This window comes from Lactuca virosa, chromosome 1, assembly GCF_052849685.1.
Source record: "Lactuca virosa cultivar CGN04683 chromosome 1, Lactuca_virosa_CGN04683_v6, whole genome shotgun sequence".
Taxonomy (NCBI): Eukaryota; Viridiplantae; Streptophyta; class Magnoliopsida; order Asterales; family Asteraceae; genus Lactuca; species Lactuca virosa.
In genome coordinates this window covers 279,843,110-279,849,579 of record NC_136426.1, presented here as the reverse complement: position 1 = coordinate 279,849,579, position 6,470 = coordinate 279,843,110, and positions in this window count along the sequence as shown.

The following is a 6,470-nucleotide window of genomic DNA, read 5'->3' as shown; positions in this document are numbered from 1 at the left end:
TAAGTTGTGATGTTTTGGATAAAACAAGGACCAACTAAGGCCAATTGTGTGAAGTGTTTGTCTTGATAAAGAATCCGCACTATCTCTTGAATATTTGGCAAGATAGTCTTATATGTCAAGAGGATAGTGGGAGTCTTAAAGATCCTAAAAAAAATTTCAAGAACTAATCAAGAATAAAACCTGAGGTTTTTCACTAGCACACGACTTGAGGTTTATAACCTATCGTGTTGACATATTCTGTGCCTATTCCAGTTAAAGTTGGCTTTGCATAGGAGTTCTGAAAGTTCTCAATTAGTTGCATAACAACATGGAAGCAATGGCAAGCCCTGTACTGCCAGGTGGCAAGAAGTTAAGATTGCATAAGTTCAGTCCATATGAGTTTGGATTTGTCATTATCCTTGTCTTGTGACTATGGTTTTGACGATTCACATGGATAAGAGCACATACACCATAAAATCTAAGGGTCATAAGGTTTCTCTCCGATTCATGAAAATGATGGTGAGGAAACACTTCCACCAAGTAGATTTGAAGCAGATGGCAAAAGGTCTAAACAATTGAGACTATTATTACGGCTTCCCTTTTCATAGTTCTGAAATTGTTTAGACACACGTGCATGCTATCTAAGGAAAGGTGTATGATTTTGATAAAGTTTTATCAAAGCATCTCGTATCAGAAATCTGAACTTTGGTAAGAAAGTCAATAAAGTATTGATTTCTAAAAGTCCAGCTGATTTCTGAGTACATGTCAAAGCTAGTGGGAGCATCAGTGTTATGCTAGTAATCATCATGTTAGTGAGAGCATGATAATTATTGTTAGTGTTGCAAGTTAGCAATGTTAATTATAGAAAACAAAAGTTTCAATTCGTGAGGCTGCAGGGATTGAAAAAGTTGTTTTGCTATAATTAAGGGAGAGGATATACTTCATTTCAGTTCTAAAGGCTTAGATTGAGACCTTAATCATCCTTAGTCAAGAATATATATATGAATTTCATGTTGGATTGGTTCAACTTAAGGAAATTCTATATATTGCGTTCTCAAAATTCGATTATGATTATGGCATCCCTCTTCATAGTCAAATTTTGAAAACATGGCAAATAAAAATATTGTAGCAAAAGACTGGTCTAGAATCATGTATTTATGTGAGACATCATGAATCGTGTACCATTTGCTTTGGGTACAGGATCGATTGTATGTGCTATAATATTTGTCATTTCTAAATTTTTCCAAATGCCCAGAGGCATTCAGAAGGGAAAAGGTCTAGAATTGGATATGACTAAAATGATTAAGCAATTGTCAAGGACAATCTGAGGTTTACCAAAGATTGGTTGCTCAGGGACAGTTGGAAGTATAGTGCTAATTTTGGAAGGACCATATTGACATATTCTGAAAAGAGACATCTCTTATTCAGAAGTGATAGTCAAAATGAGAATATGGAGTTGTCTCCATAGGTGGAAGTTATCTGTGTAAGATTAGAAAACTTAATGCAAGAAGCATGTCCAAAGCAATGTACTTTGAATATGAGACTTAGTTTCCATGGAATTGATTTCCATTGGAATACCTTATAATGATTGTTGACAAGTCTTTGTGACTTTGTACATATTCATTACAGGAGGTTCAGTGGATATAAGTTTAAAATCTAAACAGATTTCGATAAATGATAGGAATTTGAAATTCTCACATTTTTCGATAAGGATTTAGGAGTGTGAAATTAGAATCATTGAAATTGTGTTCAATTGGTTTATTTCACAAAGTAAGGATCATAGACAAACATAGAGTGCATACTTGGTGTATGACAAAGCTATTGTTTATGAAAAACATAGTGTACATGCTTGGAGCATGGGACAACTAGTGTTTTTTAATTCAAGTATAAAGTTGATAAAACCGAAACAATGAATAATGAGTAATCAGTATGGTGATAAATAAAAGTGTTTATTTATATTCATAGGGTTTGATACCATACTTGATTCATTTATTCTTGTGTTTCACTTTGCATGTTTTGACTTCCAGAATAACTAAGTCGCTCTTCCTGAATCATTAAGTTATTCAAACCATCCACAGTCGGTCATATGTTGGAAGTAGATATGAATCAAGATTGTCATGGGTTGGTTTGTAGAGATCCAAGTTGGTGGACAAAGTGGTGCTACAACACTCATGAGTGCTCATAAGTTCTGGGTATTGGATTCAACCCACGCTCATTTGAATCACTTCATGGATTTTATCACGAGTGATCATGAGACGATAATATCTTATATTCTTAAAACCTAGAGATATGAGTTGTTACTATGAGTTGGTTATACATTGATTGCACGAAAACGCATTGGTAACTAGATGTTATAAAACGTGCCTTTGTGTATGATTCAACAAGTAGTAGAACAAGCCATATGAGTCGAAGTGTATCTATTCCTTTTACCTTCGGGATAAAATCGATATCTGTGGGCCCCTCGATGATTTAGCGATGACACATGTGAGTGCTTGGCCAAGCCAGGACTGGTTTGATTTGTTCAATCAGTCAGTCATCATAAATAGAAAATCGGGAAACAACAAATGGACAGAGAGAATGATTATAATCCATGTTTCAGTCCATATGATATCTAGAATGGAGGAATATATGATCCCTTATCTAATGGACAAGTCATTGACAAGGTCAGAGTTCGACAGCGGCTTTAAGAGCTACGATTGCTAGTTAGGTTTTGAAGTCATACTCAATAATAGTTTTAGACTTATCCAAGTGCGAGACTGTTGGATTAATGTCTAAGTCCATACTCAATAATATATGATCCCTTATCTAATGGACAAGTCATCCGACCCGACATTGTCCATTTGGGTTGCACTTCACCGGCACAATTTATATGGATAGTCTTTTGAGAATAGTACATTTATGATTTATATTAATATATTATAAGTTCTAATATATTAATATGGAATCATATTATTTAATTAGTATTGATCAAGAATTAATTTGGAATTAATTAAGTGATCAAAAAGCACTAATTAAATATGGACTCTTATATATATGGAATGGGCCAAGTTCATTTAGGTTGGGCTAAGCTTTCATGGATGGTCCATGGAGCTTTTAACCCATGGATCCTATGTAAATGAAAGGTCATGGGCATTAGGGTTTACATGGATGTAACCCTAATCCTCCATAATATATAAAGGGGTCCTTGGCTCACAAAATTGGCACAAGTGTGTGAAAATAAGAGTGGGCCGATTGTAGTGTGCATACATATTCTCTCAAGTTCTTCCAAGGTGTTTTGGTGATTTGTGATTCCATTTAAGGCTTCCACACTATTGGGGCTAAGCTCTTAAAGCTTGAAGACATCAAGCTGCATCAAAAGGTATGTCATCTAACTAGAACTTTGTAGTATAGGTGCTTCATAATATGCTAGTTAGGATGAAACCTTGGAATAGTTAATATTTGCATGTATAATAGAGAAAACATAGATCCAAGGTTTATAGGGTTGCATGTACACCATAGGAGTGTTAGAATGCTCAAAACCCAAGTTGTTTTGAAAACGGTCAACATATATAATGTTGGTGAGTTCATAAGCAGGTTTGATATGCAAATGTTTTGTGTAGTTTGTAAAACCCAGAAAATCCGATATTTTCTGAAACAACAATTGTTTACGAAATAGGTGTGATGATCCATAAGTATATGTCTGAATGATTTGAAAACGTGTAAAAGTAGTATGTTTCTCATAATGAACTCTTGTATTATAGTTATCGAAAGTAAAAGTGAATACTGTTGTTTCCCCGGAAAAGCTGATGTTTTCCGATATAAATAGTATGATTGTTTTGTATTATTGTATCGTCACAACGAATGAATATGATTTCCCATGATTACTTAGATGGTATTGGATCTCTATGTGAGTCGTTATAACCATGCATAATAATGACTATTTCGTCTGTCTTGGGATTCTAGTGAAAGCCGGTATTGAATTAAGATTTTGTCACCCTAGACTGGCCGAGTCTAACTGTAGCAAACATCTTAGGTGTGGGGGAGTCACCCCCGTATATATCTATACACAAACTCTCGCTCTCCCTCCAGGAGACTTTAATTATAACTACAGACTACGACCGACACTCATTGGTGTCACTCGTTATTACTTACTAAATCCAAATGAAATTGAATAACATTGTTCAACAACCTGATTTATGTTTACTTGAATAAAAGGTAAGCCTAACAGACGAAGAGAAGAGGACTACAGAGGCCCACTAAACACGTATGTTGTCATAGGCTGTCGGGTGTGCGACGGACACGTTAGCCCATCATGCATATGATTGATTTGGACCTTACTAGCAATGCAAATGGGTCACTTCGGCCCAATAACAGGTAAAAGCCATTGAGGGTCCATTAGGCATGTAATTGGGTCACCGGAGGCCCAATAAACATGGGTAATTATAGTGGGCCCAATAATCATGATATTGGGCCACAAAGGCCCAATAGCACAAATAGAAGGTTTTAGGCCCAGTCACTAAATCAGTTATGTTCTATCGAGTTTAAGTTCGTATTGTTGGTATTTGTTGTATGCTAAATGTTTATTTGCAATGTAAAAAAAAATACCTTAACGTTTGATTTATAACGAAGCTTTTCGATATATATATGTATATATTTTTAAAGCCATGCATTATAACTTGATATTTTTAACCCAAACATTTATAATTGTTTGTTTGGCCCAAAAACATTTAGATTCACCATTGTGGCCCCTTTTTCTATAAAAATGGCACTTTTAGTCCTTTTTTATGAAAATTGACATTTTTGGTCCTTAAACCATTTTTCTTGACATTTTCCACCCAAACTTTATTTGAATAGTAATTTCAGTCCAAAATTATTGCATTTGTCGTTTCCAGCCTTTATTTGTAAAAAGTTTACATTTTTGGCCCAATTTCTGTAAGTTTTACAATTTTTACCCCAAAATCAAAAACTTTGCATTTTTAGTCCAATTTGGTAATAAAATCATTTCAACCCCTGAAATAGTTGATTTACGTTTTAGACTCACAGTTTGTTAAGTTTTACATTTCAGCCCCTTAAAACTTCATTTTTTTGCAACCTTGGGCCCAAAACTCGTGAGGCCCAATTTAAAGCCCAATAAGCTAAAATTTATGTTTTTGACCCTTTGAAAGTATTATTTTCATAAAAATCAGCTTTTATACAAATAAATACCTTATAACCCTCATAAAACCGATAATTATCAATTTACACCCAATCTTTGTGATTTTTGCAAAAACGACACTTGTAAAGTTCTTTGGCTTTGTTTCTAAACTTAAGGACCCTTAGATCTATGATGTATGTTGTTTATTATGTTTTCGTTTATGATTCTTTCACCCTTTTGCTATAGATCTCGAAATATCACAAGTATTACATATTATCACAACCAAAAAGTAAAGAAATCACACATAACATGCAAACACACATAGATCATCACATAATACTTGTATTCTCCCCCAAAAACAAGTAAAAACCGAAAACAAGGGGGTATGAACTCACCTTGCTTTGTTGATCACGGTTTTGAAGAAGAAATGGAAAAGATTGATGAGATTCTCGGCCCTAACAATCTTCTTGAAGAGACATTCGAATTTGAAGAGTTCTAGGGAGTATGATCAAGAATTTAAGGTGGTAAGAAGAGTGATTAAGTAGTAGAAAGAAAGTATGTTGACAATATCTTACCACAATTATGTATCTTGGAGTGATTTTTGGATGAAAACCTTCTTGAAATGCCCTAGATCTTGAAATTTTGAAGGAGGAATGAAGGTGTTCTTGAGAGGATTTGGAAGTGATTTAAGTATGTGTGTGTTGATGCTCTCGGCTGAGAGAGAGGGTGAGGTGATCCATAATATATAACATACAATGCCTAGGGCTAACCCCCGGGTCTTCCTACTATACAAAAACATAATGGGCCGACATTGTGGCTGTAGACCCATGCACACTGTGAGGAGACTCACCTTGCACTATTGATGTCCTACTGATACTCCTCTGGTTGCTAACTGGCAATTTCCCCGAATTGCTGCTCCTTCGACTCCCCGAGCTATCAGTAACAAAATGACACTTAGCCCCAAAATGTCCTCAAAGTTAAACTAGGTTAACCTTGGTCAAAGTCAAAGTCAACGCTCTGAGTTGACTCAACTCGCCAAGTTGCTCCATCAAATTGCTGAGTTCCATAAATCATAACCCTGAAATCGCGATCCACTCGTCGAGTCAACCCTCAGACTGGTCGGTTCTTCCATAAACAAAATCAGGCTAACTCACTTCGACTCGTCGAGTCCTTCAGGGTTACACATGACCCTTGATATTCTACGCACACACACATATATATATATATATATATATATATATATATATATATATATATCTATATATATATATATATATATATATATCTATATATATATATATATATATATATATATATATATATATATATATTTATATATGTATGTATGTATTCATAAGCTAAAATCGATGACACCTTG